At 34.3% G+C, this 26,886-nt stretch overlaps 51 non-coding genes across 51 annotated transcripts; all 51 read left to right on the top strand.

Annotated features, from left to right (window-relative positions):
• Window positions 1-1,324: 1,324 nt before the first annotated feature.
• On the top strand, window positions 1,325-1,413 carry TRNAY-GUA (transfer RNA tyrosine (anticodon GUA)). Its single transcript is given in 2 exon segments — window positions 1,325-1,361; window positions 1,378-1,413. It is a non-coding gene; the product is annotated as a tRNA-Tyr (tRNA).
• A 220-nt stretch (window positions 1,414-1,633) lies between these two features.
• Window positions 1,634-1,722, top strand: TRNAY-GUA (transfer RNA tyrosine (anticodon GUA)). Its single transcript is given in 2 exon segments — window positions 1,634-1,670; window positions 1,687-1,722. It is a non-coding gene; the product is annotated as a tRNA-Tyr (tRNA).
• Window positions 1,723-1,943: 221 nt separating this feature from the next.
• TRNAY-GUA (transfer RNA tyrosine (anticodon GUA)) lies at window positions 1,944-2,032 on the top strand. Its single transcript is given in 2 exon segments — window positions 1,944-1,980; window positions 1,997-2,032. It is a non-coding gene; the product is annotated as a tRNA-Tyr (tRNA).
• Window positions 2,033-3,180: 1,148 nt separating this feature from the next.
• On the top strand, window positions 3,181-3,269 carry TRNAH-GUG (transfer RNA histidin (anticodon GUG)). Its single transcript is given in 2 exon segments — window positions 3,181-3,217; window positions 3,234-3,269. It is a non-coding gene; the product is annotated as a tRNA-His (tRNA).
• Window positions 3,270-4,106: 837 nt separating this feature from the next.
• Window positions 4,107-4,195, top strand: TRNAY-GUA (transfer RNA tyrosine (anticodon GUA)). The gene is given in 2 exon segments: window positions 4,107-4,143; window positions 4,160-4,195. It is a non-coding gene; the product is annotated as a tRNA-Tyr (tRNA).
• Window positions 4,196-4,415: 220 nt separating this feature from the next.
• Window positions 4,416-4,504, top strand: TRNAY-GUA (transfer RNA tyrosine (anticodon GUA)). Its single transcript is given in 2 exon segments — window positions 4,416-4,452; window positions 4,469-4,504. It is a non-coding gene; the product is annotated as a tRNA-Tyr (tRNA).
• A 527-nt stretch (window positions 4,505-5,031) lies between these two features.
• Window positions 5,032-5,120, top strand: TRNAY-GUA (transfer RNA tyrosine (anticodon GUA)). Its single transcript is given in 2 exon segments — window positions 5,032-5,068; window positions 5,085-5,120. It is a non-coding gene; the product is annotated as a tRNA-Tyr (tRNA).
• Window positions 5,121-5,339: 219 nt separating this feature from the next.
• TRNAY-GUA (transfer RNA tyrosine (anticodon GUA)) lies at window positions 5,340-5,428 on the top strand. The gene is given in 2 exon segments: window positions 5,340-5,376; window positions 5,393-5,428. It is a non-coding gene; the product is annotated as a tRNA-Tyr (tRNA).
• Window positions 5,429-6,574: 1,146 nt separating this feature from the next.
• On the top strand, window positions 6,575-6,663 carry TRNAY-GUA (transfer RNA tyrosine (anticodon GUA)). The gene is given in 2 exon segments: window positions 6,575-6,611; window positions 6,628-6,663. It is a non-coding gene; the product is annotated as a tRNA-Tyr (tRNA).
• Window positions 6,664-6,883: 220 nt separating this feature from the next.
• TRNAY-GUA (transfer RNA tyrosine (anticodon GUA)) lies at window positions 6,884-6,972 on the top strand. Its single transcript is given in 2 exon segments — window positions 6,884-6,920; window positions 6,937-6,972. It is a non-coding gene; the product is annotated as a tRNA-Tyr (tRNA).
• Window positions 6,973-7,192: 220 nt separating this feature from the next.
• Window positions 7,193-7,281, top strand: TRNAY-GUA (transfer RNA tyrosine (anticodon GUA)). The gene is given in 2 exon segments: window positions 7,193-7,229; window positions 7,246-7,281. It is a non-coding gene; the product is annotated as a tRNA-Tyr (tRNA).
• A 220-nt stretch (window positions 7,282-7,501) lies between these two features.
• TRNAY-GUA (transfer RNA tyrosine (anticodon GUA)) lies at window positions 7,502-7,590 on the top strand. The gene is given in 2 exon segments: window positions 7,502-7,538; window positions 7,555-7,590. It is a non-coding gene; the product is annotated as a tRNA-Tyr (tRNA).
• A 211-nt stretch (window positions 7,591-7,801) lies between these two features.
• Window positions 7,802-7,890, top strand: TRNAY-GUA (transfer RNA tyrosine (anticodon GUA)). The gene is given in 2 exon segments: window positions 7,802-7,838; window positions 7,855-7,890. It is a non-coding gene; the product is annotated as a tRNA-Tyr (tRNA).
• Window positions 7,891-8,110: 220 nt separating this feature from the next.
• Window positions 8,111-8,199, top strand: TRNAY-GUA (transfer RNA tyrosine (anticodon GUA)). The gene is given in 2 exon segments: window positions 8,111-8,147; window positions 8,164-8,199. It is a non-coding gene; the product is annotated as a tRNA-Tyr (tRNA).
• An 838-nt stretch (window positions 8,200-9,037) lies between these two features.
• On the top strand, window positions 9,038-9,126 carry TRNAY-GUA (transfer RNA tyrosine (anticodon GUA)). Its single transcript is given in 2 exon segments — window positions 9,038-9,074; window positions 9,091-9,126. It is a non-coding gene; the product is annotated as a tRNA-Tyr (tRNA).
• Window positions 9,127-9,346: 220 nt separating this feature from the next.
• TRNAY-GUA (transfer RNA tyrosine (anticodon GUA)) lies at window positions 9,347-9,435 on the top strand. Its single transcript is given in 2 exon segments — window positions 9,347-9,383; window positions 9,400-9,435. It is a non-coding gene; the product is annotated as a tRNA-Tyr (tRNA).
• A 220-nt stretch (window positions 9,436-9,655) lies between these two features.
• TRNAY-GUA (transfer RNA tyrosine (anticodon GUA)) lies at window positions 9,656-9,744 on the top strand. Its single transcript is given in 2 exon segments — window positions 9,656-9,692; window positions 9,709-9,744. It is a non-coding gene; the product is annotated as a tRNA-Tyr (tRNA).
• A 529-nt stretch (window positions 9,745-10,273) lies between these two features.
• On the top strand, window positions 10,274-10,362 carry TRNAY-GUA (transfer RNA tyrosine (anticodon GUA)). Its single transcript is given in 2 exon segments — window positions 10,274-10,310; window positions 10,327-10,362. It is a non-coding gene; the product is annotated as a tRNA-Tyr (tRNA).
• A 220-nt stretch (window positions 10,363-10,582) lies between these two features.
• Window positions 10,583-10,671, top strand: TRNAY-GUA (transfer RNA tyrosine (anticodon GUA)). The gene is given in 2 exon segments: window positions 10,583-10,619; window positions 10,636-10,671. It is a non-coding gene; the product is annotated as a tRNA-Tyr (tRNA).
• Window positions 10,672-10,891: 220 nt separating this feature from the next.
• TRNAY-GUA (transfer RNA tyrosine (anticodon GUA)) lies at window positions 10,892-10,980 on the top strand. The gene is given in 2 exon segments: window positions 10,892-10,928; window positions 10,945-10,980. It is a non-coding gene; the product is annotated as a tRNA-Tyr (tRNA).
• A 220-nt stretch (window positions 10,981-11,200) lies between these two features.
• On the top strand, window positions 11,201-11,289 carry TRNAY-GUA (transfer RNA tyrosine (anticodon GUA)). Its single transcript is given in 2 exon segments — window positions 11,201-11,237; window positions 11,254-11,289. It is a non-coding gene; the product is annotated as a tRNA-Tyr (tRNA).
• A 220-nt stretch (window positions 11,290-11,509) lies between these two features.
• On the top strand, window positions 11,510-11,598 carry TRNAY-GUA (transfer RNA tyrosine (anticodon GUA)). The gene is given in 2 exon segments: window positions 11,510-11,546; window positions 11,563-11,598. It is a non-coding gene; the product is annotated as a tRNA-Tyr (tRNA).
• A 220-nt stretch (window positions 11,599-11,818) lies between these two features.
• On the top strand, window positions 11,819-11,907 carry TRNAY-GUA (transfer RNA tyrosine (anticodon GUA)). The gene is given in 2 exon segments: window positions 11,819-11,855; window positions 11,872-11,907. It is a non-coding gene; the product is annotated as a tRNA-Tyr (tRNA).
• A 220-nt stretch (window positions 11,908-12,127) lies between these two features.
• On the top strand, window positions 12,128-12,216 carry TRNAY-GUA (transfer RNA tyrosine (anticodon GUA)). Its single transcript is given in 2 exon segments — window positions 12,128-12,164; window positions 12,181-12,216. It is a non-coding gene; the product is annotated as a tRNA-Tyr (tRNA).
• Window positions 12,217-12,744: 528 nt separating this feature from the next.
• Window positions 12,745-12,833, top strand: TRNAY-GUA (transfer RNA tyrosine (anticodon GUA)). Its single transcript is given in 2 exon segments — window positions 12,745-12,781; window positions 12,798-12,833. It is a non-coding gene; the product is annotated as a tRNA-Tyr (tRNA).
• Window positions 12,834-13,053: 220 nt separating this feature from the next.
• Window positions 13,054-13,142, top strand: TRNAY-GUA (transfer RNA tyrosine (anticodon GUA)). Its single transcript is given in 2 exon segments — window positions 13,054-13,090; window positions 13,107-13,142. It is a non-coding gene; the product is annotated as a tRNA-Tyr (tRNA).
• Window positions 13,143-13,672: 530 nt separating this feature from the next.
• Window positions 13,673-13,761, top strand: TRNAY-GUA (transfer RNA tyrosine (anticodon GUA)). Its single transcript is given in 2 exon segments — window positions 13,673-13,709; window positions 13,726-13,761. It is a non-coding gene; the product is annotated as a tRNA-Tyr (tRNA).
• Window positions 13,762-14,290: 529 nt separating this feature from the next.
• Window positions 14,291-14,379, top strand: TRNAY-GUA (transfer RNA tyrosine (anticodon GUA)). The gene is given in 2 exon segments: window positions 14,291-14,327; window positions 14,344-14,379. It is a non-coding gene; the product is annotated as a tRNA-Tyr (tRNA).
• Window positions 14,380-14,909: 530 nt separating this feature from the next.
• On the top strand, window positions 14,910-14,998 carry TRNAY-GUA (transfer RNA tyrosine (anticodon GUA)). Its single transcript is given in 2 exon segments — window positions 14,910-14,946; window positions 14,963-14,998. It is a non-coding gene; the product is annotated as a tRNA-Tyr (tRNA).
• Window positions 14,999-15,526: 528 nt separating this feature from the next.
• On the top strand, window positions 15,527-15,615 carry TRNAY-GUA (transfer RNA tyrosine (anticodon GUA)). The gene is given in 2 exon segments: window positions 15,527-15,563; window positions 15,580-15,615. It is a non-coding gene; the product is annotated as a tRNA-Tyr (tRNA).
• Window positions 15,616-15,836: 221 nt separating this feature from the next.
• TRNAY-GUA (transfer RNA tyrosine (anticodon GUA)) lies at window positions 15,837-15,925 on the top strand. The gene is given in 2 exon segments: window positions 15,837-15,873; window positions 15,890-15,925. It is a non-coding gene; the product is annotated as a tRNA-Tyr (tRNA).
• A 532-nt stretch (window positions 15,926-16,457) lies between these two features.
• Window positions 16,458-16,546, top strand: TRNAY-GUA (transfer RNA tyrosine (anticodon GUA)). Its single transcript is given in 2 exon segments — window positions 16,458-16,494; window positions 16,511-16,546. It is a non-coding gene; the product is annotated as a tRNA-Tyr (tRNA).
• Window positions 16,547-17,077: 531 nt separating this feature from the next.
• Window positions 17,078-17,166, top strand: TRNAY-GUA (transfer RNA tyrosine (anticodon GUA)). Its single transcript is given in 2 exon segments — window positions 17,078-17,114; window positions 17,131-17,166. It is a non-coding gene; the product is annotated as a tRNA-Tyr (tRNA).
• A 531-nt stretch (window positions 17,167-17,697) lies between these two features.
• TRNAY-GUA (transfer RNA tyrosine (anticodon GUA)) lies at window positions 17,698-17,786 on the top strand. The gene is given in 2 exon segments: window positions 17,698-17,734; window positions 17,751-17,786. It is a non-coding gene; the product is annotated as a tRNA-Tyr (tRNA).
• Window positions 17,787-18,007: 221 nt separating this feature from the next.
• On the top strand, window positions 18,008-18,096 carry TRNAY-GUA (transfer RNA tyrosine (anticodon GUA)). Its single transcript is given in 2 exon segments — window positions 18,008-18,044; window positions 18,061-18,096. It is a non-coding gene; the product is annotated as a tRNA-Tyr (tRNA).
• Window positions 18,097-18,624: 528 nt separating this feature from the next.
• TRNAY-GUA (transfer RNA tyrosine (anticodon GUA)) lies at window positions 18,625-18,713 on the top strand. The gene is given in 2 exon segments: window positions 18,625-18,661; window positions 18,678-18,713. It is a non-coding gene; the product is annotated as a tRNA-Tyr (tRNA).
• Window positions 18,714-18,934: 221 nt separating this feature from the next.
• On the top strand, window positions 18,935-19,023 carry TRNAY-GUA (transfer RNA tyrosine (anticodon GUA)). Its single transcript is given in 2 exon segments — window positions 18,935-18,971; window positions 18,988-19,023. It is a non-coding gene; the product is annotated as a tRNA-Tyr (tRNA).
• A 531-nt stretch (window positions 19,024-19,554) lies between these two features.
• TRNAY-GUA (transfer RNA tyrosine (anticodon GUA)) lies at window positions 19,555-19,643 on the top strand. The gene is given in 2 exon segments: window positions 19,555-19,591; window positions 19,608-19,643. It is a non-coding gene; the product is annotated as a tRNA-Tyr (tRNA).
• Window positions 19,644-20,174: 531 nt separating this feature from the next.
• TRNAY-GUA (transfer RNA tyrosine (anticodon GUA)) lies at window positions 20,175-20,263 on the top strand. The gene is given in 2 exon segments: window positions 20,175-20,211; window positions 20,228-20,263. It is a non-coding gene; the product is annotated as a tRNA-Tyr (tRNA).
• Window positions 20,264-20,484: 221 nt separating this feature from the next.
• Window positions 20,485-20,573, top strand: TRNAY-GUA (transfer RNA tyrosine (anticodon GUA)). The gene is given in 2 exon segments: window positions 20,485-20,521; window positions 20,538-20,573. It is a non-coding gene; the product is annotated as a tRNA-Tyr (tRNA).
• Window positions 20,574-21,101: 528 nt separating this feature from the next.
• On the top strand, window positions 21,102-21,190 carry TRNAY-GUA (transfer RNA tyrosine (anticodon GUA)). The gene is given in 2 exon segments: window positions 21,102-21,138; window positions 21,155-21,190. It is a non-coding gene; the product is annotated as a tRNA-Tyr (tRNA).
• Window positions 21,191-21,411: 221 nt separating this feature from the next.
• Window positions 21,412-21,500, top strand: TRNAY-GUA (transfer RNA tyrosine (anticodon GUA)). Its single transcript is given in 2 exon segments — window positions 21,412-21,448; window positions 21,465-21,500. It is a non-coding gene; the product is annotated as a tRNA-Tyr (tRNA).
• A 531-nt stretch (window positions 21,501-22,031) lies between these two features.
• TRNAY-GUA (transfer RNA tyrosine (anticodon GUA)) lies at window positions 22,032-22,120 on the top strand. The gene is given in 2 exon segments: window positions 22,032-22,068; window positions 22,085-22,120. It is a non-coding gene; the product is annotated as a tRNA-Tyr (tRNA).
• Window positions 22,121-22,341: 221 nt separating this feature from the next.
• TRNAY-GUA (transfer RNA tyrosine (anticodon GUA)) lies at window positions 22,342-22,430 on the top strand. Its single transcript is given in 2 exon segments — window positions 22,342-22,378; window positions 22,395-22,430. It is a non-coding gene; the product is annotated as a tRNA-Tyr (tRNA).
• Window positions 22,431-22,959: 529 nt separating this feature from the next.
• On the top strand, window positions 22,960-23,048 carry TRNAY-GUA (transfer RNA tyrosine (anticodon GUA)). The gene is given in 2 exon segments: window positions 22,960-22,996; window positions 23,013-23,048. It is a non-coding gene; the product is annotated as a tRNA-Tyr (tRNA).
• A 529-nt stretch (window positions 23,049-23,577) lies between these two features.
• On the top strand, window positions 23,578-23,666 carry TRNAY-GUA (transfer RNA tyrosine (anticodon GUA)). Its single transcript is given in 2 exon segments — window positions 23,578-23,614; window positions 23,631-23,666. It is a non-coding gene; the product is annotated as a tRNA-Tyr (tRNA).
• Window positions 23,667-23,886: 220 nt separating this feature from the next.
• On the top strand, window positions 23,887-23,975 carry TRNAY-GUA (transfer RNA tyrosine (anticodon GUA)). Its single transcript is given in 2 exon segments — window positions 23,887-23,923; window positions 23,940-23,975. It is a non-coding gene; the product is annotated as a tRNA-Tyr (tRNA).
• Window positions 23,976-24,196: 221 nt separating this feature from the next.
• TRNAY-GUA (transfer RNA tyrosine (anticodon GUA)) lies at window positions 24,197-24,285 on the top strand. Its single transcript is given in 2 exon segments — window positions 24,197-24,233; window positions 24,250-24,285. It is a non-coding gene; the product is annotated as a tRNA-Tyr (tRNA).
• A 530-nt stretch (window positions 24,286-24,815) lies between these two features.
• TRNAY-GUA (transfer RNA tyrosine (anticodon GUA)) lies at window positions 24,816-24,904 on the top strand. The gene is given in 2 exon segments: window positions 24,816-24,852; window positions 24,869-24,904. It is a non-coding gene; the product is annotated as a tRNA-Tyr (tRNA).
• A 1,149-nt stretch (window positions 24,905-26,053) lies between these two features.
• On the top strand, window positions 26,054-26,142 carry TRNAY-GUA (transfer RNA tyrosine (anticodon GUA)). The gene is given in 2 exon segments: window positions 26,054-26,090; window positions 26,107-26,142. It is a non-coding gene; the product is annotated as a tRNA-Tyr (tRNA).
• A 529-nt stretch (window positions 26,143-26,671) lies between these two features.
• On the top strand, window positions 26,672-26,760 carry TRNAY-GUA (transfer RNA tyrosine (anticodon GUA)). Its single transcript is given in 2 exon segments — window positions 26,672-26,708; window positions 26,725-26,760. It is a non-coding gene; the product is annotated as a tRNA-Tyr (tRNA).
• The last annotated feature ends 126 nt before the right edge of the window (window positions 26,761-26,886 follow it).

Raw genomic sequence — 26,886 nt, 5'->3', positions numbered from 1 at the left:
ATTGTGTCAATTATAGAACAAAACAATATAATCTCTTCTCGAAAATGAAAGGATCTTATGAATGTTTTGATCGAACGTTGTAGCATCTGTCGATAGCTCAGTTGGCAGAGCGGTGGACTGTAGAAGTGATCTCGTAGAAATCCATATTTCGCTGGTTCGACTCCGGCTCGACGGAAGAAGTTTTTTTCGAATTTGACAATAAGTTTTTAAATCTGCATTATTTTAAAAACATTTTATGATTATCTTTCAATGAGAGGTTTGAAGAAGTTTTATGGTATTTCAGGAATTGTTGAGAAGTTTTTTAATAGAAATTGTGTCAATTATAGAACAAAACAATATAATCTCTTCTCGAAAATGTAAGGATCGTATGAATGTTTTGATCGAACGTTGTAGCATCCGTCGATAGCTCAGTTGGCAGAGTGGTGGACTGTAGAAGCGATCTCGTAGAAATCCATAGGTCGCTGGTTCGACTCCGGCTAGACGGAAGAAGTTTTTTTCGAATTTGACAATAAGTTTTTAAATCTGCATTATTATAAAAACATTTTATTTTTATCTTTCAATGAGAGGTTTGAAGAAGTTTTATGGTATTTCAGGAATTGTTGAGAAGTTTTTTAATAGAAATTGTGTCAATTATAGAACAAAACAATATAATCTCTTCTCGAAAATGTAAGGATCGTATGAATGTTTTGATCGAACGTTGCAGCATCCGTCGATAGCTCAGTTGGCAGAGCGGTGGACTGTAGAAGCGATCTCGTAGAAATCCGTAGGTCGCTGGTTCGACTCCGGCTCGACGGAAGAAGTTTTTTTCAACTTGACAATAAGTTTTTAAATCTGCATTATTTTAAAAACATTTTATTTTTATCTTTCAATGAGAGGTTTGAAGAAGTTCTATGGTTTTTCAGGAATTGTTGAGAAATTTTTTAATAGAAATGGTGTAAATAATAGAACAAAACAATATAATCTCTTCTCGAAAATGTGAGGATCGTATGAATGTTTTGATCGAACGTTGTAGCATCCGTCGATAGCTTAGTTGGCAGAGCGGTGGACTGTAGAAGCGATCTCGTAGAAATCCATCGGTCGCTGGTTCGACTCCGGCTCGACGGAATAAGTTTTTTTCGAATTTGACAATAAGTTTTTAAATCTGCATTATTTTAAAAACATTTTATTTTTATCTTTCAATGAGAGGTTTGAAGAAGTTCTATGGTATTTCAGGAATTGTTGAGAAGTTTTTAATAGAAATTGCGTCAATTATAGAACAAAACAATATAATCTTTTCTCGAAAATGAAAGGATCGTATGAATGTTTTGATCGAACGTTGTAGCATCCGTCGATAGCTCAGTTGGCAGAGCGGTGGACTGTAGAAGTGATCTCGTAGAAATCCATAGGTCGCTGGTTCGACTCCGGCTCGACGGAAGAAGTTTTTTTTGAACTTGACAATAAGATTTTAAATCTGCATTATTATAAAAACATTTTATTTTTATCTTTCAATGAGAGGTTTGAAGAAGTTCTATGGTATTTCAGGAATTGTTGAGAAGTTTTTAATAGAAATTGTGTCAATTATAGAACAAAACAATATAATCTCTTCTCGAAAATGAAAGGTTCGTATGAATGTTTTGATCGAACGTTGTAGCATCCGTCGATAGCTCAGTTGGCAGAGCGGTGGACTGTAGAAGTGATCTCGTAGAAATCCATAGGTCGCTGGTTCGACTCCGGCTCGACGGAAGAAGTTTTTTTCGAATTTGACAATAAGTTTTTAAATCTGCATTATTTTAAAAACATTTTATGATTATCTTTCAATGAGAGGTTTGAAGAAGTTTTATGGTATTTCAGGAATTCTTGAGAAGTTTTTTAATAGAAATTGTGTCAATTATAGAACAAAACAATATAATCTCTTCTCGAAAATGTAAGGATCGTATGAATGTTTTGATCGAACGTTGTAGCATCCGTCGATAGCTCAGTTGGCAGAGCGGTGGACTGTAGAAGTGATCTTGTAGAAATCCATAGGTCGCTGGTTCGACTCCGGCTCGACGGAATAAGGTTTTTTTGAGCTTGACAATAAGATTTTAAATCTGCATTATTTTAAAAACATTTTATTTTTATCTTTCAATGAGAGGTTTGAAGAAGTTCAATGATATTTCAGGAATTGTTGAGAAGTTTTTTAATAGAAATTGTGTCAATTATAGAACAAAACAATATAATCTCTTCTCGAAAATGGAAGGATCGTATGAATGTTTTGATCGAACGTTGCAGCATCCGTCGATTGCTCAGTTGGCAGAGCGGTGGACTGTAGAAGCGATCTCGTAGAAATCCATAGGTCGCTGGTTCGACTCCTGCTCGACGGAAGAAGTTTTTTTCGAATTTGACAATTAGATTTTAAATCTGCATTATTATAAAAACATTTTATTTTTATCTTTCAATGAGAGGTTTGAAGAAGTTTTATGGTATTTCAGGAATTGTTGAGAAGTTTTTAATAGAAATTGTGCCAATTATAGAACAAAACAATATAATCTCTTCTCGAAAATGAAAGGATCTTATGAATGTTTTGATCGAACGTTGTAGCATCCGTCGATAGCTCAGTTGGCAGAGCGGTGGACTGTAGAAGTGATCTCGTAGAAATCCATAGGTCGCTGGTTCGACTCCGGCTCGACAGAATAAGTTTTTTTTGAACTTGACAATAAGATTTTAAATCTGCATTATTTTAAAAACATTTTATTTTTATCTTTCAATGAGAGGTTTGAAGAAGTTCTATGGTATTTCAGGAATTGTTGAGAAGTTTTTAATAGAAATTGTGTCAATTATAGAACAAAACAATATAATCTCTTCTCGAAAATGAAAGGATCTTATGAATGTTTTGATCGAACGTTGTAGCATCTGTCGATAGCTCAGTTGGCAGAGCGGTGGACTGTAGAAGTGATCTCGTAGAAATCCATATTTCGCTGGTTCGACTCCGGCTCGACGGAAGAAGTTTTTTTCGAATTTGACAATAAGTTTTTAAATCTGCATTATTTTAAAAACATTTTATTTTCATCTTTCAATGAGAGGTTTGAAGAAGTTCTATGGTATTTCAGGAATTGTTGAGAAGTTTTTAATAGAAATTGTGTCAATTATAGAACAAAACAATATAATCTCTTCTCGAAAATGTAAGGATCGTATGAATGTTTTGATCGAACGTTGTAGCATCCGTCGATAGCTCAGTTGGCAGAGCGGTGGACTGTGGAAGCGATCTCGTAGAAATCCATAGGTCGCTGGTTCGACTCCGGCTCGACGGAAGAAGTTTTTTTCAACTTGACAATAAGATTTTAAATCTGCATTATTTTAAAAACATTTTATTTTTATCTTTCAATGAGAGGTTTGAAGAAGTTCTATGGTATTTCAGGAATTGTTGAGAAATTTTTAATAAAAATTGTGTCAATTATAGAACAAAACAATATAATCTCTTCTCGAAAATGTAAGGATCGTATGAATGTTTTGATCGAACGTTGCAGCATCCGTCGATAGCTCAGTTGGCAGAGCGGTGGACTGTAGAAGCGATCTCGTAGAAATCCGTAGGTCGCTGGTTCGACTCCGGCTCGACGGAAGAAGTTTTTTTCAACTTGACAATAAGTTTTTAAATCTGCATTATTTTAAAAACATTTTATTTTTATCTTTCAATGAGAGGTTTGAAGAAGTTCTATGGTTTTTCAGGAATTGTTGAGAAATTTTTTAATAGAAATGGTGTAAATAATAGAACAAAACAATATAATCTCTTCTCGAAAATGTGAGGATCGTATGAATGTTTTGATCGAACGTTGTAGCATCCGTCGATAGCTTAGTTGGCAGAGCGGTGGACTGTAGAAGCGATCTCGTAGAAATCCATCGGTCGCTGGTTCGACTCCGGCTCGACGGAATAAGTTTTTTTCGAATTTGACAATAAGTTTTTAAATCTGCATTATTTTAAAAACATTTTATTTTTATCTTTCAATGAGAGGTTTGAAGAAGTTCTATGGTATTTCAGGAATTGTTGAGAAGTTTTTAATAGAAATTGCGTCAATTATAGAACAAAACAATATAATCTTTTCTCGAAAATGAAAGGATCGTATGAATGTTTTGATCGAACGTTGTAGCATCCGTCGATAGCTCAGTTGGCAGAGCGGTGGACTGTAGAAGTGATCTCGTAGAAATCCATAGGTCGCTGGTTCGACTCCGGCTCGACGGAAGAAGTTTTTTTTGAACTTGACAATAAGATTTTAAATCTGCATTATTATAAAAACATTTTATTTTTATCTTTCAATGAGAGGTTTGAAGAAGTTCTATGGTATTTCAGGAATTGTTGAGAAGTTTTTAATAGAAATTGTGCCAATTATAGAACAAAACAATATAATCTCTTCTCGAAAATCAAAGGATCTTATGAATGTTTTGATCGAACGTTGTAGCATCCGTCGATAGCTCAGTTGGCAGAGCGGTGGACTGTAGAAGTGATCTCGTAGAAATCCATAGGTCGCTGGTTCGACTCCGGCTCGACGGAAGAAGTTTTTTTCAACTTGACAATAAGATTTTAAATCTGCATTATTTTAAAAACATTTTATTTTTATCTTTCAATGAGAGGTTTGAAGAAGTTCTATGGTATTTCAGGAATTGTTGAGAAGTTTTTAATAGAAATTGTGTCAATTATAGAACAAAAGAATATAATCTTTTTTCGAAAATGAAAGGATCGTATGAATGTTTTGATCGAACGTTGTAGCATCCGTTGATAGCTCAGTTGGCAGAGCGGTGGACTGTAGAAGTGATCTCGTAGAAATCCATAGGTCGCTGGTTCGACTCCGGCTCGACGGAAGAAGTTTTTTTCAACTTGACAATAAGATTTTAAATCTGCATTATTTTAAAAACATTTTATTTTTATCTTTCAATGAGAGGTTTGAAGAAGTTCTATGGTATTTCAGGAATTGTTGAGAAGTTTTTAATAGAAATTGTGTCAATTATAGAACAAAACAATATAATCTCTTCTCGAAAATCAAAGGATCTTATGAATGTTTTGATCGAACGTTGTAGCATCCGTCGATAGCTCAGTTGGCAGAGCGGTGGACTGTAGAAGTGATCTCGTAGAAATCCATAGGTCGCTGGTTCGACTCCGGCTCGACGGAAGAAGTTTTTTTCAACTTGACAATAAGATTTTAAATCTGCATTATTTTAAAAACATTTTATTTTTATCTTTCAATGAGAGGTTTGAAGAAGTTCTATGGTATTTCAGGAATTGTTGAGAAGTTTTTAATAGAAATTGTGCCAATTATAGAACAAAACAATATAATCTCTTCTCGAAAATCAAAGGATCTTATGAATGTTTTGATCGAACGTTGTAGCATCCGTCGATAGCTCAGTTGGCAGAGCGGTGGACTGTAGAAGTGATCTCGTAGAAATCCATAGGTCGCTGGTTCGACTCCGGCTCGACGGAAGAAGTTTTTTTCAACTTGACAATAAGATTTTAAATCTGCATTATTTTAAAAACATTTTATTTTTATCTTTCAATGAGAGGTTTGAAGAAGTTCTATGGTATTTCAGGAATTGTTGAGAAGTTTTTAATAGAAATTGTGTCAATTATAGAACAAAAGAATATAATCTTTTTTCGAAAATGAAAGGATCGTATGAATGTTTTGATCGAACGTTGTAGCATCCGTTGATAGCTCAGTTGGCAGAGCGGTGGACTGTAGAAGTGATCTCGTAGAAATCCATAGGTCGCTGGTTCGACTCCGGCTCGACGGAAGAAGTTTTTTTCAACTTGACAATAAGATTTTAAATCTGCATTATTTTAAAAACATTTTATTTTTATCTTTCAATGAGAGGTTTGAAGAAGTTCTATGGTATTTCAGGAATTGTTGAGAAATTTTTTAATAGAAATTGTGTCAATTATAGAACAAAACAATATAATCTCTTCTCGAAAATGAAAGGATCTTATGAATGTTTTGATCGAACGTTGTAGCATCTGTCGATAGCTCAGTTGGCAGAGCGGTGGACTGTAGAAGTGATCTCGTAGAAATCCATAGGTCGCTGGTTCGACTCCGGCTCGACGGAAGAAGTTTTTTTCGAATTTGACAATAAGTTTTTAAATCTGCATTATTTTAAAAACATTTTATTTTTATCTTTCAATGGGAGGTTTGAAGAAGTTCTATGGTATTTCAGGAATTGTTGAGAAGTTTTTAATAGAAATTGTGTCAATTATAGAACAAAACAATATAATCTCTTCTCGAAAATGTAAGGATCGTATGAATGTTTTGATCGAACGTTGTAGCATCCGTTGATAGCTCAGTTGGCAGAGCGGTGGACTGTAGAAGCGATCTCGTAGAAATCCATAGGTCGCTGGTTCGACTCCGGCTCGACGGAAGAAGTTTTTTTCAACTTGACAATAAGATTTTAAATCTGCATTATTTTAAAAACATTTTATTTTTATCTTTCAATGAGAGGTTTGAAGAAGTTCTATGGTATTTCAGGAATTGTTGAGAAATTTTTTAATAAAAATTGTGTCAATTATAGAACAAAACAATATAATCTCTTCTCGAAAATGTAAGGATCGTATGAATGTTTTGATCGAACGTTGCAGCATCCGTCGATAGCTCAGTTGGCAGAGCGGTGGACTGTAGAAGCGATCTCGTAGAAATCCATAGGTCGCTGGTTCGACTCCGGCTCGACGGAAGAAGTTTTTTTCAACTTGACAATAAGTTTTTAAATCTGCATTATTTTAAAAACATTTTATTTTTATCTTTCAATGAGAGGTTTGAAGAAGTTCTATGGTATTTCAGGAATTGTTGAGAAATTTTTTAATAAAAATTGTGTCAATTATAGAACAAAACAATATAATCTCTTCTCGAAAATGTAAGGATCGTATGAATGTTTTGATCGAACGTTGCAGCATCCGTCGATAGCTCAGTTGGCAGAGCGGTGGACTGTAGAAGCGATCTCGTAGAAATCCATAGGTCGCTGGTTCGACTCCGGCTCGACGGAAGAAGTTTTTTTCAACTTGACAATAAGTTTTTAAATCTGCATTATTTTAAAAACATTTTATTTTTATCTTTCAATGAGAGGTTTGAAGAAGTTCTATGGTATTTCAGGAATTGTTGAGAAATTTTTTAATAGAAATTGTGTCAATTATAGAACAAAACAATATAATCTCTTCTCGAAAATGTGAGGATCGTATGAATGTTTTGATCGAACGTTGTAGCATCCGTCGATAGCTCAGTTGGCAGAGCGGTGGACTGTAGAAGCGATCTCGTAGAAATCCATAGGTCGCTGGTTCGACTCCGGCTCGACGGAATAAGTTTTTTTCGAATTTGACAATAAGTTTTTAAATCTGCATTATTTTAAAAACATTTTATTTTTATCTTTCAATGAGAGGTTTGAAGAAGTTCTATGGTATTTCAGGAATTGTTGAGAAGTTTTTAATAGAAATTGCGTCAATTATAGAACAAAACAATATAATCTTTTCTCGAAAATGAAAGGATCGTATGAATGTTTTGATCGAACGTTGAAGCATCCGTCGATAGCTCAGTTGGCAGAGCGGTGGACTGTAGAAGTGATCTCGTAGAAATCCATAGGTCGCTGGTTCGACTCCGGCTCGACGGAAGAAGTTTTTTTTGAACTTGACAATAAGATTTTAAATCTGCATTATTATAAAAACATTTTATTTTTATCTTTCAATGAAGAAGTTCTATGGTATTTCAGGAATTGTTGAGAAGTTTTTAATAGAAATTGTGCCAATTATAGAACAAAACAATATAATCTCTTCTCGAAAATGAAAGGATCTTATGAATGTTTTGATCGAACGTTGTAGCATCCGTCGATAGCTCAGTTGGCAGAGCGGTGGACTGTAGAAGTGATCTCGTAGAAATCCATAGGTCGCTGGTTCGACTCCGGCTCGACGGAATAAGTTTTTTTTGAACTTGACAATAAGATTTTAAATCTGCATTATTTTAAAAACATTTTATTTTTATCTTTCAATGAGAGGTTTGAAGAAGTTCTATGGTATTTCAGGAATTGTTGAGAAGTTTTTAATAGAAATTGTGTCAATTATAGAACAAAAGAATATAATCTTTTTTCGAAAATGAAAGGATCGTATGAATGTTTTGATCGAACGTTGAAGCATCCGTCGATAGCTCAGTTGGCAGAGCGGTGGACTGTAGAAGTGATCTCGTAGAAATCCATAGGTCGCTGGTTCGACTCCGGCTCGACGGAAGAAGTTTTTTTCAACTTGACAATAAGATTTTAAATCTGCATTATTTTAAAAACATTTTATTTTTATCTTTCAATGAGAGGTTTGAAGAAGTTCTATGGTTTTTCAGGAATTGTTGAGAAATTTTTTAATAGAAATGGTGTAAATAATAGAACAAAACAATATAATCTCTTCTCGAAAATGTGAGGATCGTATGAATGTTTTGATCGAACGTTGTAGCATCCGTCGATAGCTTAGTTGGCAGAGCGGTGGACTGTAGAAGCGATCTCGTAGAAATCCATCGGTCGCTGGTTCGACTCCGGCTCGACGGAATAAGTTTTTTTCGAATTTGACAATAAGTTTTTAAATCTGCATTATTTTAAAAACATTTTATTTTTATCTTTCAATGAGAGGTTTGAAGAAGTTCTATGGTATTTCAGGAATTGTTGAGAAGTTTTTAATAGAAATTGCGTCAATTATAGAACAAAACAATATAATCTTTTCTCGAAAATGAAAGGATCGTATGAATGTTTTGATCGAACGTTGTAGCATCCGTCGATAGCTCAGTTGGCAGAGCGGTGGACTGTAGAAGTGATCTCGTAGAAATCCATAGGTCGGTGGCTCGACTCCGGCTCGACGGAAGAAGTTTTTTTTGAACTTGACAATAAGATTTTAAATCTGCATTATTATAAAAACATTTTATTTTTATCTTTCAATGAGAGGTTTGAAGAAGTTCTATGGTATTTCAGGAATTGTTGAGAAGTTTTTAATAGAAATTGTGCCAATTATAGAACAAAACAATATAATCTCTTCTCGAAAATGAAAGGATCTTATGAATGTTTTGATCGAACGTTGTAGCATCCGTCGATAGCTCAGTTGGCAGAGCGGTGGACTGTAGAAGTGATCTCGTAGAAATCCATAGGTCGCTGGTTCGACTCCGGCTCGACGGAAGAAGTTTTTTTTGAACTTGACAATAAGATTTTAAATCTGCATTATTATAAAAACATTTTATTTTTATCTTTCAATGAGAGGTTTGAAGAAGTTCTATGGTATTTCAGGAATTGTTGAGAAGTTTTTAATAGAAATTGTGCCAATTATAGAACAAAACAATATAATCTCTTCTCGAAAATGAAAGGATCTTATGAATGTTTTGATCGAACGTTGTAGCATCCGTCGATAGCTCAGTTGGCAGAGCGGTGGACTGTAGAAGTGATCTCGTAGAAATCCATAGGTCGCTGGTTCGACTCCGGCTCGACGGAATAAGTTTTTTTTGAACTTGACAATGAGATTTTAAATCTGCATTATTTTAAAAACATTTTATTTTTATCTTTCAATGAGAGGTTTGAAGAAGTTCTATGGTATTTCAGGAATTGTTGAGAAGTTTTTAATAGAAATTGTGTCAATTATAGAACAAAAGAATATAATCTTTTTTCGAAAATGAAAGGATCGTATGAATGTTTTGATCGAACGTTGTAGCATCCGTCGATAGCTCAGTTGGCAGAGCGGTGGACTGTAGAAGTGATCTCGTAGAAATCCATAGGTCGCTGGTTCGACTCCGGCTCGACGGAAGAAGTTTTTTTCAACTTGACAATAAGATTTTAAATCTGCATTATTTTAAAAACATTTTATTTTTATCTTTCAATGAGAGGTTTGAAGAAGTTCTATGGTATTTCAGGAATTGTTGAGAAATTTTTTAATAGAAATTGTGTCAATTATAGAACAAAACAATATAATCTCTTCTCGAAAATGAAAGGATCTTATGAATGTTTTGATCGAACGTTGTAGCATCTGTCGATAGCTCAGTTGGCAGAGCGGTGGACTGTAGAAGTGATCTCGTAGAAATCCATAGGTCGCTGGTTCGACTCCGGCTCGACGGAAGAAGTTTTTTTCGAATTTGACAATAAGTTTTTAAATCTGCATTATTTTAAAAACATTTTATTTTTATCTTTCAATGGGAGGTTTGAAGAAGTTCTATGGTATTTCAGGAATTGTTGAGAAGTTTTTAATAGAAATTGTGTCAATTATAGAACAAAACAATATAATCTCTTCTCGAAAATGTAAGGATCGTATGAATGTTTTGATCGAACGTTGTAGCATCCGTCGATAGCTCAGTTGGCAGAGCGGTGGACTGTAGAAGCGATCTCGTAGAAATCCATAGGTCGCTGGTTCGACTCCGGCTCGACGGAAGAAGTTTTTTTCAACTTGACAATAAGATTTTAAATCTGCATTATTTTAAAAACATTTTATTTTTATCTTTCAATGAGAGGTTTGAAGAAGTTCTATGGTATTTCAGGAATTGTTGAGAAATTTTTTAATAAAAATTGTGTCAATTATAGAACAAAACAATATAATCTCTTCTCGAAAATGTAAGGATCGTATGAATGTTTTGATCGAACGCTGCAGCATCCGTCGATAGCTCAGTTGGCAGAGCGGTGGACTGTAGAAGCGATCTCGTAGAAATCCATAGGTCGCTGGTTCGACTCCGGCTCGACGGAAGAAGTTTTTTTCAACTTGACAATAAGTTTTTAAATCTGCATTATTTTAAAAACATTTTATTTTTATCTTTCAATGAGAGGTTTGAAGAAGTTCTATGGTATTTCAGGAATTGTTGAGAAATTTTTTAATAAAAATTGTGTCAATTATAGAACAAAACAATATAATCTCTTCTCGAAAATGTAAGGATCGTATGAATGTTTTGATCGAACGTTGCAGCATCCGTCGATAGCTCAGTTGGCAGAGCGGTGGACTGTAGAAGCGATCTCGTAGAAATCCATAGGTCGCTGGTTCGACTCCGGCTCGACGGAAGAAGTTTTTTTCAACTTGACAATAAGTTTTTAAATCTGCATTATTTTAAAAACATTTTATTTTTATCTTTCAATGAGAGGTTTGAAGAAGTTCTATGGTATTTCAGGAATTGTTGAGAAATTTTTTAATAGAAATTGTGTCAATTATAGAACAAAACAATATAATCTCTTCTCGAAAATGTGAGGATCGTATGAATGTTTTGATCGAACGTTGTAGCATCCGTCGATAGCTCAGTTGGCAGAGCGGTGGACTGTAGAAGCGATCTCGTAGAAATCCATAGGTCGCTGGTTCGACTCCGGCTCGACGGAATAAGTTTTTTTCGAATTTGACAATTAGTTTTTAAATCTGCATTATTTTAAAAACATTTTATTTTTATCTTTCAATGAGAGGTTTGAAGAAGTTCTATGGTATTTCAGGAATTGTTGAGAAGTTTTTAATAGAAATTGCGTCAATTATAGAACAAAACAATATAATCTTTTCTCGAAAATGAAAGGATCGTATGAATGTTTTGATCGAACGTTGTAGCATCCGTCGATAGCTCAGTTGGCAGAGCGGTGGACTGTAGAAGTGATCTCGTAGAAATCCATAGGTCGCTGGTTCGACTCCGGCTCGACGGAAGAAGTTTTTTTTGAACTTGACAATAAGATTTTAAATCTGCATTATTATAAAAACATTTTATTTTTATCTTTCAATGAGAGGTTTGAAGAAGTTCTATGGTATTTCAGGAATTGTTGAGAAGTTTTTAATAGAAATTGTGCCAATTATAGAACAAAACAATATAATCTCTTCTCGAAAATGAAAGGATCTTATGAATGTTTTGATCGAACGTTGTAGCATCCGTCGATAGCTCAGTTGGCAGAGCGGTGGACTGTAGAAGTGATCTCGTAGAAATCCATAGGTCGCTGGTTCGACTCCGGCTCGACGGAATAAGTTTTTTTTGAACTTGACAATAAGATTTTAAATCTGCATTATTTTAAAAACATTTTATTTTTATCTTTCAATGAGAGGTTTGAAGAAGTTCTATGGTATTTCAGGAATTGTTGAGAAGTTTTTAATAGAAATTGTGTCAATTATAGAACAAAAGAATATAATCTTTTTTCGAAAATGAAAGGATCGTATGAATGTTTTGATCGAACGTTGAAGCATCCGTCGATAGCTCAGTTGGCAGAGCGGTGGACTGTAGAAGTGATCTCGTAGAAATCCATAGGTCGCTGGTTCGACTCCGGCTCGACGGAAGAAGTTTTTTTCAACTTGACAATAAGATTTTAAATCTGCATTATTTTAAAAACATTTTATTTTTATCTTTCAATGAGAGGTTTGAAGAAGTTCTATGGTATTTCAGGAATTGTTGAGAAATTTTTTAATAGAAATTGTGTCAATTATAGAACAAAACAATATAATCTCTTCTCGAAAATGAAAGGATCTTATGAATGTTTTGATCGAACGTTGTAGCATCTGTCGATAGCTCAGTTGGCAGAGCGGTGGACTGTAGAAGTGATCTCGTAGAAATCCATAGGTCGCTGGTTCGACTCCGGCTCGAAGGAAAAGGTTTTTTCAACTTGACAATAAGTTTTTAAATCTGCATTATTTTAAAAACATTTTATTTTTATCTTTCAATGAGAGGTTTGAAGAAGTTCTATGGTATTTCAGGAATTGTTGAGAAATTTTTTAATAGAAATTGTGTGAATTATAGAACAAAACAATATAATCTCTTCTCGAAAATGTGAGGATCCTATGAATGTTTTGATCGAACGTTGTAGCATCCGTCGATAGCTCAGTTGGCAGAGCGGTGGACTGTAGAAGCGGTCTCGTAGAAATCCATAGGTCGCTGGTTCGACTCCGGCTCGACGGAATAAGTATTTTTCGAATTTGACAATAAGTTTTTAAATCTGCATTAAATTAAAAACATTTTATTTTTATCTTTCAATGAGAGGTTTGAAGAAGTTCTATGGTATTTCAGGAATTGTTGAGAAGTTTTTAATAGAAATTGCGTCAATTATAGAACAAAACAATATAATCTTTTCTCGAAAATGAAAGGATCGTATGAATGTTTTGATCGAACGTTGTAGCATCCGTCGATAGCTCAGTTGGCAGAGCGGTGGACTGTAGAAGTGATCTCGTAGAAATCCATAGGTCGCTGGTTCGACTCCGGCTCGACGGAAGAAGTTTTTTTTGAACTTGACAATAAGATTTTAAATCTGCATTATTATAAAAACATTTTATTTTTATCTTTCAATGAGAGGTTTGAAGAAGTTCTATGGTATTTCAGGAATTGTTGAGAAGTTTTTAATAGAAATTGTGCCAATTATAGAACAAAACAATATAATCTCTTCTCGAAAATGAAAGGATCTTATGAATGTTTTGATCGAACGTTGTAGCATCCGTCGATAGCTCAGTTGGCAGAGCGGTGGACTGTATAAGTGATCTCGTAGAAATCCATAGGTCGCTGGTTCGTCTCCGGCTCGACGGAATAAGTTTTTTTTTGAACTTGACAATAAGATTTTAAATCTGCATTATTTTAAAAACATTTTATTTTTATCTTTCAATGAGAGGTTTGAAGAAGTTCTATGGTATTTCAGGAATTGTTGAGAAGTTTTTAATAGAAATTGTGTCAATTATAGAACAAAAGAATATAATCTTTTTTCGAAAATGAAAGGATCGTATGAATGTTTTGATCGAACGTTGTAGCATCCGTCGATAGCTCAGTTGGCAGAGCGGTGGACTGTAGAAGTGATCTCGTAGAAATCCATAGGTCGCTGGTTCGACTCCGGCTCGACGGAAGAAGTTTTTTTCAACTTGAAAATAAGATTTTAAATCTGCATTATTTTAAAAACATTTTATTTTTATCTTTCAATGAGAGGTTTGAAGAAGTTCTATGGTATTTCAGGAATTGTTGAGAAATTTTTTAATTGAAATTGGGTCAATTATAGAGCAAAACAATATAATCTCTTCTCGAAAATGAAAGGATCTTATGAATGTTTTGATCGAACGTTGTAGCATCTGTCGATAGCTCAGTTGCCAGAGCGGTGGACAGTAGAAGTGATCTCGTAGAAATCCATAGGTCGCTGGTTCGACTCCGGCTCGACGGAAGAAGTTTTTTTCGAATTTGACAATAAGTTTTTAAATCTGCATTATTTTAAAAACATTTTATTTTTATCTTTCAATGAGATGTTTGAAGAAGTTCTATGGTATTTCAGGAATTGTTGAGAAGTTTTTAATAGAAATTGTGTCAATTATAGAACAAAACAATATAATCTCTTCTCGAAAATGTAAGGATCGTATGAATGTTTTGATCGAAGGTTGTAGCATCCGTCGATAGCTCAGTTGGCAGAGCGGTGGACTGTAGTAGCGATCTCGTAGAAATCCATAGGTCGCTGGTTCGACTCCGGCTCGACGGAAGAAGTTTTTTTCAACTTGACAATAAGATTTTAAATCTGCATTATTTTAAAAACATTTTATTTTTATCTTTCAATGAGAGGTTTGAAGAAGTTCTATGGTATTTCAGGAATTGTTGAGAAATTTTTTAATAGAAATTGTGTCAATTATAGAACAAAACAATATAATCTCTTCTCGAAAATGTAAGGATCGTATGAATGTTTTGATCGAACGTTGTAGCATCCGTCGATAGCTCAGTTGGCAGAGCGGTGGACTGTAGAAGTGATCTCGTAGAAATCCATAGGTCGCTGGTTCGACTCCGGCTCGAAGGAAGAAGCTTTTTTCGAATTTGACAATAAGTTTTTAAATCTGCATTATTTTAAAAACATTTTATTTTTATCTTTCAATGAGAGGTTTGAAGAAGTTTTATGGTATTTCAGGAATTCTTGAGAAGTTTTTTAATAGAAATTGTGTCAATTATAGAACAAAACAATATAATCTCTTCTCGAAAATGTAAGGATCGTATGAATGTTTTGATCGAACGTTGTAGCATCCGTCGATAGCTCAGTTGGCAGAGCGGTGGACTGTAGAAGCAATCTCGTAGAAATCCATAGGTCGCTGGTTCGACTCCGGCTCGACGGAATAAGTTTTTTTCGAATTTGACAATAAGTTTTTAAATCTGCATTATTTTAAAAACATTTTATTTTTATCTTTCAATGAGAGGTTTGAAGAAGTTCTATGGTATTTCAGGAATTGTTGAGAAGTTTTTAATAGAAATTGTGTCAATTATAGAACAAAACAATATAATCTTTTCTCGAAAATGAAAGGATCGTATGAATGTTTTGATCGAACGTTGTAGCATCCGTCGATAGCTCAGTTGGCAGAGCGGTGGATTGTAGAAGTGATCTCGTAGAAATCCATAGGTCGCTGGTTCGACTCCGGCTCGACGGAAGAAGTTTTTTTCAACTTGACAATAAGATTTTAAATCTGCATTATTTTAAAAACATTTTGTTTTTATCTTTCAATGAGAGGTTTGAAGAAGTTCTATGGTATTTCAGGAATTGTTGAGAAGTTTTTAATAGAAATTGTGTCAATTATAGAACAAAACAATATAATCTCTTCTCGAAAATGTAAGGATCGTATGAATGTTTTGATCGAACGTTGTAGCATCCGTCGATAGCTCAGTTGGCAGAGCGGTGGACTGTAGAAGCGATCTCGTAGAAATCCATAGGTCGCTGGTTCGACTCCGGCTCGACGGAAGAAGTTTTTTTCGAATTTGACAATAAGTTTTTAAATCTGCATTATTATAAAAACATTTTATTTTTATCTTTCAATGAGAAGTTTGAAGAAGTTTTATGGTATTTCAGGAATTGTTGAGAAGTTTTTCAATAGAAATTGTGTCAATTATAGAACAAAACAATATAATCTCTTCTCGAAAATGTAAGGATCGTATGAATGTTTTGATCGAACGTTGTAGCATCCGTCGATAGCTCAGTTGGCAGAGCGGTGGACTGTAGAAGCGATCTCGTAGAAATCCATAGGTCGCTGGTTCGACTCCGGCTCGACGGAATAAGTTTTTTTTTTAACTTGACAATAAGATTTTAAATCTGCATTATTTTAAAAACATTTTATTTTTATCTTTCAATGAGAGGTTTGAAGAAGTTCTATGGTATTTCAGGAATTGTTGAGAAATTTTTTAATAGAAATTGTGTCAATTATAGAACAAAACAATATAATCTCTTCTCGAAAATGAAAGAATCTTATGAATGTTTTGATCGAACGTTGTAGCATCTGTCGATAGCTCAGTTGGCAGAGCGGTGGACTGTAGAAGTGATCTCGTAGAAATCCATAGGTCGCTGGTTCGACTCCGGCTCGACGGAAGAAGTTTTTTTCGAATTTGACAATAAGTTTTTAAATCTGCATTATTATAAAAACATTTTATTTTTATCTTTCAATGAGAAGTTTGAAGAAGTTTTATGGTATTTCAGGAATTGTTGAGAAGTTTTTCAATAGAAATTGTGTCAATTATAGAACAAAACAATATAATCTCTTCTCGAAAATGTAAGGATCGTATGAATGTTTTGATCGAACGTTGTAGCATCCGTCGATAGCTCAGTTGGCAGAGCGGTGGACTGTAGAAGCGATCTCGTAGAAATCCATAGGTCGCTGGTTCGACTCCGGCTCGACGGAATAAGTTTTTTTTTTAACTTGACAATAAGATTTTAAATCTGCATTATTTTAAAAACATTTTATTTTTATCTTTCAATGAGAGGTTTGAAGAAGTTCTATGGTATTTCAGGAATTGTTGAGAAATTTTTTAATAGAAATTGTGTCAATTATAGAACAAAACAATATAATCTCTTCTCGAAAATGAAAGAATCTTATGAATGTTTTGATCGAACGTTGTAGCATCTGTCGATAGCTCAGTTGGCAGAGCGGTGGACTGTAGAAGTGATCTCGTAGAAATCCATAGGTCGCTGGTTCGACTCCGGCTCGACGGAAGAAGTTTTTTTCGAATTTGACAATAAGTTTATAAATCTGCATTATTTCAAAAACATTTTATTTTTATCTTTCAATGAGAGGTTTGAAGAAGTTCTATGGTATTTCAGGAATTGTTGAGAAGTTTTTAATAGAAATTGTGTCAATTATAGAACAAAACAATATAATCTCTTCTCGAAAATGTAAGGATCGTATGAATGTTTTGATCGAACGTTGTAGCATCCGTCGATAGCTCAGTTGGCAGAGCGGTGGACTGTAGAAGCGATCTCGTAGAAATCCATAGGTCGCTGGTTCGACTCCGGCTCGACGGAAGAAGTTTTTTTCGAATTTGACAATAAGTTTTTAAATCTGCATTATTATAAAAACATTTTATTTTTATCTTTCAATGAGAGGTTTGAAGAAGTTTTATGGTATTTCAGGAATTGTTGAGAAGTTTTTTAATAGAAATTGTGTCAATTATAGAACAAAACAATATAATCTCTTCTCGAAAATGTAAGGATCGTATGAATGTTTTGATCGAACGTTGTAGCATCCGTCGATAGCGCAGTTGGCAGAGCGGTGGACTGTAGAAGTGATCTCGTAGAAATCCATAGGTCGCTGGTTCGACTCCGGCTCGACGGAATAAGTTTTTTTTTTAACTTGACAATAAGATTTTAAATCTGCATTATTTTAAAAACATTTTATTTTTATCTTTCAATGAGAGGTTTGAAGAAGTTCTATGGTATTTCAGGAATTGTTGAGAAGTTTTTAATAGAAATTGTGTCAATTATAGAACAAAACAATATAATCTCTTCTCGAAAATGAAAGGTTCGTATGAATGTTTTGATCGAACGTTGTAGCATCCGTCGATAGCTCAGTTGGCAGAGCGGTGGACTGTAGAAGTGATCTCGTAGAAATCCATAGGTCGCTGGTTCGACTCCGGCTCGACGGAAGAAGCTTTTTTCGATTTTGACAATAAGTTTTTAAATCTGCATTATTTTAAAAACATTTTATTTTTATCTTTCAATGAGAGGTTTGAAGAAGTTTTATGGTATTTCAGGAATTCTTGAGAAGTTTTTTAATAGAAATTGTGTCAATTATAGAACAAAACAATATAATCTCTTCTCGAAAATGTAAGGATCGTATGAATGTTTTGATCGAACGTTGTAGCATCCGTCGATAGCTCAGTTGGCAGAGCGGTGGACTGTAGAAGCGATCTCGTAGAAATCCATAGGTCGCTGGTTCGACTCCGGCTCGACGGAATAAGTTTTTTTCGAATTTGACAATAAGTTTTTAAATCTGCATTATTTTAAAAACATTTTATTTTTATCTTTCAATGAGAGGTTTGAAGAAGTTCTATGGTAATTCAGGAATTGTTGAGAAGTTTTTAATAGAAATTGTGTCAATTATAGAACAAAACAATATAATATTTTCTCGAAAATGAAAGGATCGTATGAATGTTTTGATCGAACGTTGTAGCATCCGTCGATAGCTCAGTTGGCAGAGCGGTGGATTGTAGAAGTGATCTCGTAGAAATCCATAGGTCGCTGGTTCGACTCCGGCTCGACGGAAGAAGTTTTTTTCAACTTGACAATAAGATTTTAAATCTGCATTATTTTAAAAACATTTTGTTTTTATCTTTCAATGAGAGGTTTGAAGAAGTTCTATGGTATTTCAGGAATTGTTGAGAAGTTTTTAATAGAAATTGTGTCAATTATAGAACAAAACAATATAATCTCTTCTCGAAAATGTAAGGATCGTATGAATGTTTTGATCGAACGTTGTAGCATCCGTCGATAGCTCAGTTGGCAGAGCGGTGGACTGTAGAAGCGATCTCGTAGAAATCCATAGGTCGCTGGTTCGACTCCGGCTCGACGGAAGAAGTTTTTTTCGAATTTGACAATAAGTTTTTAAATCTGCATTATTATAAAAACATTTTATTTTTATCTTTCAATGAGAAGTTTGAAGAAGTTTTATGGTATTTCAGGAATTGTTGAGAAGTTTTTCAATAGAAATTGTGTCAATTATAGAACAAAACAATATAATCTCTTCTCGAAAATGTAAGGATCGTATGAATGTTTTGATCGAACGTTGTAGCATCCGTCGATAGCTCAGTTGGCAGAGCGGTGGACTGTAGAAGCGATCTCGTAGAAATCCATAGGTCGCTGGTTCGACTCCGGCTCGACGGAATAAGTTTTTTTTTTAACTTGACAATAAGATTTTAAATCTGCATTATTTTAAAAACATTTTATTTTTATCTTTCAATGAGAGGTTTGAAGAAGTTCTATGGTATTTCAGGAATTGTTGAGAAATTTTTTAATAGAAATTGTGTCAATTATAGAACAAAACAATATAATCTCTTCTCGAAAATGAAAGAATCTTATGAATGTTTTGATCGAACGTTGTAGCATCTGTCGATAGCTCAGTTGGCAGAGCGGTGGACTGTAGAAGTGATCTCGTAGAAATCCATAGGTCGCTGGTTCGACTCCGGCTCGACGGAAGAAGTTTTTTTCGAATTTGACAATAAGTTTTTAAATCTGCATTATTTCAAAAACATTTTATTTTTATCTTTCAATGAGAGGTTTGAAGAAGTTCTATGGTATTTCAGGAATTGTTGAGAAGTTTTTAATAGAAATTGTGTCAATTATAGAACAAAACAATATAATCTCTTCTCGAAAATGTAAGGATCGTATGAATGTTTTGATCGAACGTTGTAGCATCCGTCGATAGCTCAGTTGGCAGAGCGGTGGACTGTAGAAGCGATCTCGTAGAAATCCATAGGTCGCTGGTTCGACTCCGGCTCGACGGAAGAAGTTTTTTTCGAATTTGACAATAAGTTTTTAAATCTGCATTATTATAAAAACATTTTATTTTTATCTTTCAATGAGAGGTTTGAAGAAGTTTTATGGTATTTCAGGAATTGTTGAGAAGTTTTTTAATAGAAATTGTGTCAATTATAGAACAAAACAATATAATCTCTTCTCGAAAATGTAAGGATCGTATGAATGTTTTGATCGAACGTTGTAGCATCCGTCGATAGCGCAGTTGGCAGAGCGGTGGACTGTAGAAGTGATCTCGTAGAAATCCATAGGTCGCTGGTTCGACTCCGGCTCGACGGAATAAGTTTTTTTTTTAACTTGACAATAAGATTTTAAATCTGCATTATTTTAAAAACATTTTATTTTTATCTTTCAATGAGAGGTTTGAAGAAGTTCTATGGTATTTCAGGAATTGTTGAGAAGTTTTTAATAGAAATTGTGTCAATTATAGAACAAAACAATATAATCTCTTCTCGAAAATGAAAGGTTCGTATGAATGTTTTGATCGAACGTTGTAGCATCCGTCGATAGCTCAGTTGGCAGAGCGGTGGACTGTAGAAGTGATCTCGTAGAAATCCATAGGTCGCTGGTTCGACTCCGGCTCGACGGAAGAAGTTTTTTTCGAATTTGACAATAAGTTTTTAAATCTGCATTATTTTAAAAACATTTTATGATTATCTTTCAATGAGAGGTTTGAAGAAGTTTTATGGTATTTCAGGAATTCTTGAGAAGTTTTTTAATAGAAATTGTGTCAATTATAGAACAAAACAATATAATCTCTTCCCGAAAATGTAAGGATCGTATGAATGTTTTGATCGAACGTTGTAGCATCCGTCGATAGCTCAGTTGGCAGAGCGGTGGACTGTAGAAGCGATCTCGTAGAAATCCATAGGTCGCTGGTTCGACTCCGGCTCGACGGAATAAGTTTTTTTCGAATTTGACAATAAGTTTTTAAATCTGCATTATTTTAAAAACATTTTATTTTTATCTTTCAATGAGAGGTTTGAAGAAGTTCTATGGTATTATAGGAATTGTTGAGAAGTTTTTAATAGAAATTGTGTCAATTATAGAACAAAACAATATAATCTTTTCTCGAAAATGAAAGGATCGTATGAATGTTTTGATCGAACGTTGTAGCATCCGTCGATAGCTCAGTTGGCAGAGCGGTGGATTGTAGAAGTGATCTCGTAGAAATCCATAGGTCGCTGGTTCGACTCCGGCTCGACGGAAGAAGTTTTTTTCAACTTGACAATAAGATTTTAAATCTGCATTATTTTAAAAACATTTTATTTTTATCTTTCAATGAGAGGTTTGAAGAAGTTCTATGGTATTTCAGGAATTGTTGAGAAGTTTTTAATAGAAATTGTGTCAATTATAGAACAAAACAATATAATCTCTTCTCGAAAATGTAAGGATCGTATGAATGTTTTGATCGAACGTTGTAGCATCCGTCGATAGCTCAGTTGGCAGAGCGGTGGACTGTAGAAGCGATCTCGTAGAAATCCATAGGTCGCTGGTTCGACTCCGGCTCGACGGAAGAAGTTTTTTTCGAATTTGACAATAAGTTTTTAAATCTGCATTATTATAAAAACATTTTATTTTTATCTTTCAATGAGAAGTTTGAAGAAGTTTTATGGTATTTCAGGAATTGTTGAGAAGTTTTTCAATAGAAATTGTGTCAATTATAGAACAAAACAATATAATCTCTTCTCGAAAATGTAAGGATCGTATGAATGTTTTGATCGAACGTTGTAGCATCCGTCGATAGCTCAGTTGGCAGAGCGGTGGACTGTAGAAGCGATCTCGTAGAAATCCATAGGTCGCTGGTTCGACTCCGGCTCGACGGAATAAGTTTTTTTTTTAACTTGACAATAAGATTTTAAATCTGCATTATTTTAAAAACATTTTATTTTTATCTTTCAATGAGAGGTTTGAAGAAGTTCTATGGTATTTCAGGAATTGTTGAGAAATTTTTTAATAGAAATTGTGTCAATTATAGAACAAAACAATATAATCTCTTCTCGAAAATGAAAGAATCTTATGAATGTTTTGATCGAACGTTGTAGCATCTGTCGATAGTTCAGTTGGCAGAGCGGTGGACTGTAGAAGTGATCTCGTAGAAATCCATAGGTCGCTGGTTCGACTCCGGCTCGACGGAAGAAGTTTTTTTCGAATTTGACAATAAGTTTTTAAATCTGCATTATTTCAAAAACATTTTATTTTTATCTTTCAATGAGAGGTTTGAAGAAGTTCTATGGTATTTCAGGAATTGTTGAGAAGTTTTTAATAGAAATTGTGTCAATTATAGAACAAAACAATATAATCTCTTCTCGAAAATGTAAGGATCGTATGAATGTTTTGATCGAACGTTGTAGCATCCGTCGATAGCTCAGTTGGCAGAGCGGTGGACTGTAGAAGCGATCTCGTAGAAATCCATAGGTCGCTGGTTCGACTCCGGCTCGACGGAAGAAGTTTTTTTCGAATTTGACAATAAGTTTTTAAATCTGCATTATTATAAAAACATTTTATTTTTATCTTTCAATGAGAGGTTTGAAGAAGTTTTATGGTATTTCAGGAATTGTTGAGAAGTTTTTTAATAGAAATTGTGTCAATTATAGAACAAAACAATATAATCTCTTCTCGAAAATGTAAGGATCGTATGAATGTTTTGATCGAACGTTGTAGCATCCGTCGATAGCTCAGTTGGCAGAGCGGTGGACTGTAGAAGTGATCTCGTAGAAATCCATAGGTCGCTGGTTCGACTCCGGCTCGACGGAAGAAGTTTTTTTTGAACTTGACAATAAGATTTTAAATCTGCATTATTATAAAAACATTTTATTTTTATCTTTCAATGAGAGGTTTGAAGAAGTTCTATGGTATTTCAGGAATTGTTGAGAAGTTTTTAATAGAAATTGTGCCAATTATAGAACAAAACAATATAATCTCTTCTCGAAAATGAAAGGATCTTATGAATGTTTTGATCGAACGTTGTAGCATCCGTCGATAGCTCAGTTGGCAGAGCGGTGGACTGTATAAGTGATCTCGTAGAAATCCATAGGTCGCTGGTTCGACTCCGGCTCGACGGAATAAGTTTTTTTTGAACTTGACAATAAGATTTTAAATCTGCATTATTTTAAAAACATTTTATTTTTATCTTTCAATGAGAGGTTTGAAGAAGTTCTATGGTATTTCAGGAATTGTTGAGAAGTTTTTAATAGAAATTGTGTCAATTATAGAACAAAAGAATATAATCTTTTTTCGAAAATGAAAGGATCGTATGAATGTTTTGATCGAACGTTGTAGCATCCGTCGATAGCTCAGTTGGCAGAGCGGTGGACTGTAGAAGTGATCTCGTAGAAATCCATAGGTCGCTGGTTCGACTCCGGCTCGACGGAAGAAGTTTTTTTCAACTTGACAATAAGATTTTAAATCTGCATTATTTTAAAAACATTTTATTTTTATCTTTCAATGAGAGGTTTGAAGAAGTTCTATGGTATTTCAGGAATTGTTGAGAAATTTTTTAATTGAAATTGGGTCAATTATAGAACAAAACAATATAATCTCTTCTCGAAAATGAAAGGATCTTATGAATGTTTTGATCGAACGTTGTAGCATCTGTCGATAGCTCAGTTGGCAGAGCGGTGGACTGTAGAAGTGATCTCGTAGAAATCCATAGGTCGCTGGTTCGACTCCGGCTCGACGGAAGAAGTTTTTTTCGAATTTGACAATAAGTTTTTAAATCTGCATTATTTTAAAAACATTTTATTTTTATCTTCCAATGAGATGTTTGAAGAAGTTCTATGGTATTTCAGGAATTGTTAAGAAGTTTTTAATAGAAATTGTGTCAATTATAGAACAAAACAATATAATCTCTTCTCGAAAATGTAAGGATCGTATGAATGTTTTGATCGAAGGTTGTAGCATCCGTCGATAGCTCAGTTGGCAGAGCGGTGGACTGTAGTAGCGATCTCGTAGAAATCCATAGGTCGCTGGTTCGACTCCGGCTCGACGGAAGAAGTTTTTTTCAACTTGACAATAAGATTTTAAATCTGCATTATTTTAAAAACATTTTATTTTTATCTTTCAATGAGAGGTTTGAAGAAGTTCTATGGTATTTCAGGAATTGTTGAGAAATTTTTTAATAGAAATTGTGTCAATTATAGAACAAAACAATATAATCTCTTCTCGAAAATGTAAGGATCGTATGAATGTTTTGATCGAACGTTGTACTATCCGTCGATAGCTCAGTTGGCAGAGCGGTGGACTGTAGAAGTGATCTCGTAGAAATCCATAGGTCGCTGGTTCGACTCCGGCTCGACGGAAGAAGCTTTTTTCGAATTTGACAATAAGTTTTTAAATCTGCATTATTTTAAAAACATTTTATTTTTATCTTTCAATGAGAGGTTTGAAGAAGTTTTATGGTATTTCAGGAATTCTTGAGAAGTTTTTTAATAGAAATTGTGTCAATTATAGAACAAAACAATATAATCTCTTCTCGAAAATGTAAGGATCGTATGAATGTTTTGATCGAACGTTGTAGCATCCGTCGATAGCTCAGTTGGCAGAGCGGTGGACTGTAGAAGCGATCTCGTAGAAATCCATAGGTCGCTGGTTCGACTCCGGCTCGACGGAATAAGTTTTTTTCGAATTTGACAATAAGTTTTTAAATCTGCATTATTTTAAAAACATTTTATTTTTATCTTTCAATGAGAGGTTTGAAGAAGTTCTATGGTATTTCAGGAATTGTTGAGAAATTTTTTAATAGAAATTGTGTCAATTATAGAACAAAACAATATAATCTCTTCTCGAAAATGAAAGAATCTTATGAATGTTTTGATCGAACGTTGTAGCATCTGTCGATAGCTCAGTTGGCAGAGCGGTGGACTGTAGAAGTGATCTCGTAGAAATCCATAGGTCGCTGGTTCGACTCCGGCTCGACGGAAGAAGTTTTTTTCGAATTTGACAATAAGTTTTTAAATCTGCATTATTTCAAAAACATTTTATTTTTATCTTTCAATGAGAGGTTTGAAGAAGTTCTATGGTATTTCAGGAATTGTTGAGAAGTTTTTAATAGAAATTGTGTCAATTATAGAACAAAACAATATAATCTCTTCTCGAAAATGTAAGGATCGTATGAATGTTTTGATCGAACGTTGTAGCATCCGTCGATAGCTCAGTTGGCAGAGCGGTGGACTGTAGAAGCGATCTCGTAGAAATCCATAGGTCGCTGGTTCGACTCCGGCTCGACGGAAGAAGTTTTTTTCGAATTTGACAATAAGTTTTTAAATCTGCATTATTATAAAAACATTTTATTTTTATCTTTCAATGAGAGGTTTGAAGAAGTTTTATGGTATTTCAGGAATTGTTGAGAAGTTTTTTAATAGAAATTGTGTCAATTATAGAACAAAACAATATAATCTCTTCTCGAAAATGTAAGGATCGTATGAATGTTTTGATCGAACGTTGTAGCATCCGTCGGTAGCGCAGTTGGCAGAGCGGTGGACTGTAGAAGTGATCTCGTAGAAATCCATAGGTCGCTGGTTCGACTCCGGCTCGACGGAATAAGTTTTTTTTTTAACTTGACAATAAGATTTTAAATCTGCATTATTTTAAAAACATTTTATTTTTATCTTTCAATGAGAGGTTTGAAGAAGTTCTATGGTATTTCAGGAATTGTTGAGAAGTTTTTAATAGAAATTGTGTCAATTATAGAACAAAACAATATAATCTCTTCTCGAAAATGAAAGGTTCGTATGAATGTTTTGATCGAACGTTGTAGCATCCGTCGATAGCTCAGTTGGCAGAGCGGTGGACTGTAGAAGTGATCTCGTAGAAATCCATAGGTCACTGGTTCGACTCCGGCTCGACGGAAGAAGTTTTTTTTGAACTTGACAATAAGATTTTAAATCTGCATTATTATAAAAACATTTTATTTTTATCTTTCAATGAGAGGTTTGAAGAAGTTCTATGGTATTTCAGGAATTGTTGAGAAGTTTTTAATAGAAATTGTGCCAATTATAGAACAAAACAATATAATCTCTTCTCGAAAATGAAAGGATCTTATGAATGTTTTGATCGAACGTTGTAGCATCCGTCGATAGCTCAGTTGGCAGAGCGGTGGACTGTATAAGTGATCTCGTAGAAATCCATAGGTCGCTGGTTCGACTCCGGCTCGACGGAATAAGTTTTTTTTGAACTTGACAATAAGATTTTAAATCTGCATTATTTTAAAAACATTTTATTTTTATCTTTCAATGAGAGGTTTGAAGAAGTTCTATGGTATTTCAGGAATTGTTGAGAAGTTTTTAATAGAAATTGTGTCAATTATAGAACAAAAGAATATAATCTTTTTTCGAAAATGAAAGGATCGTATGAATGTTTTGATCGAACGTTGTAGCATCCGTCGATAGCTCAGTTGGCAGAGCGGTGGACTGTAGAAGTGATCTCGTAGAAATCCATAGGTCGCTGGTTCGACTCCGGCTCGACGGAAGAAGTTTTTTTCAACTTGACAATAAGATTTTAAATCTGCATTATTTTAAAAACATTTTATTTTTATCTTTCAATGAGAGGTTTGAAGAAGTTCTATGGTATTTCAGGAATTGTTGAGAAATTTTTTAATTGAAATTGGGTCAATTATAGAACAAAACAATATAATCTCTTCTCGAAAATGAAAGGATCTTATGAATGTTTTGATCGAACGTTGTAGCATCTGTCGATAGCTCAGTTGGCAGAGCGGTGGACTGTAGAAGTGATCTCGTAGAAATCCATAGGTCGCTGGTTCGACTCCGGCTCGACGGAAGAAGTTTTTTTCGAATTTGACAATAAGTTTTTAAATCTGCATTATTTTAAAAACATTTTATTTTTATCTTTCAATGAGATGTTTGAAGAAGTTCTATGGTATTTCAGGAATTGTTGAGAAGTTTTTAATAGAAATTGTGTCAATTATAGAACAAAACAATATAATCTCTTCTCGAAAATGTAAGGATCGTATGAATGTTTTGATCGAAGGTTGTAGCATCCGTCGATAGCTCAGTTGGCAGAGCGGTGGACTGTAGTAGCGATCTCGTAGAAATCCATAGGTCGCTGGTTCGACTCCGGCTCGACGGAAGAAGTTTTTTTCAACTTGACAATAAGATTTTAAATCTGCATTATTTTAAAAACATTTTATTTTTATCTTTCAATGAGAGGTTTGAAGAAGTTCTATGGTATTTCAGGAATTGTTGAGAAATTTTT

Source organism: Parasteatoda tepidariorum, chromosome 3 (assembly GCF_982258835.1).
Source record: "Parasteatoda tepidariorum strain Cologne lab strain chromosome 3, Ptep-v5.0, whole genome shotgun sequence".
NCBI classification, from domain to species: Eukaryota; Metazoa; Arthropoda; class Arachnida; order Araneae; family Theridiidae; genus Parasteatoda; species Parasteatoda tepidariorum.
Note: the sequence above shows the minus strand (reverse complement) of the source record. Positions and strands in the feature narration are given on the sequence as shown.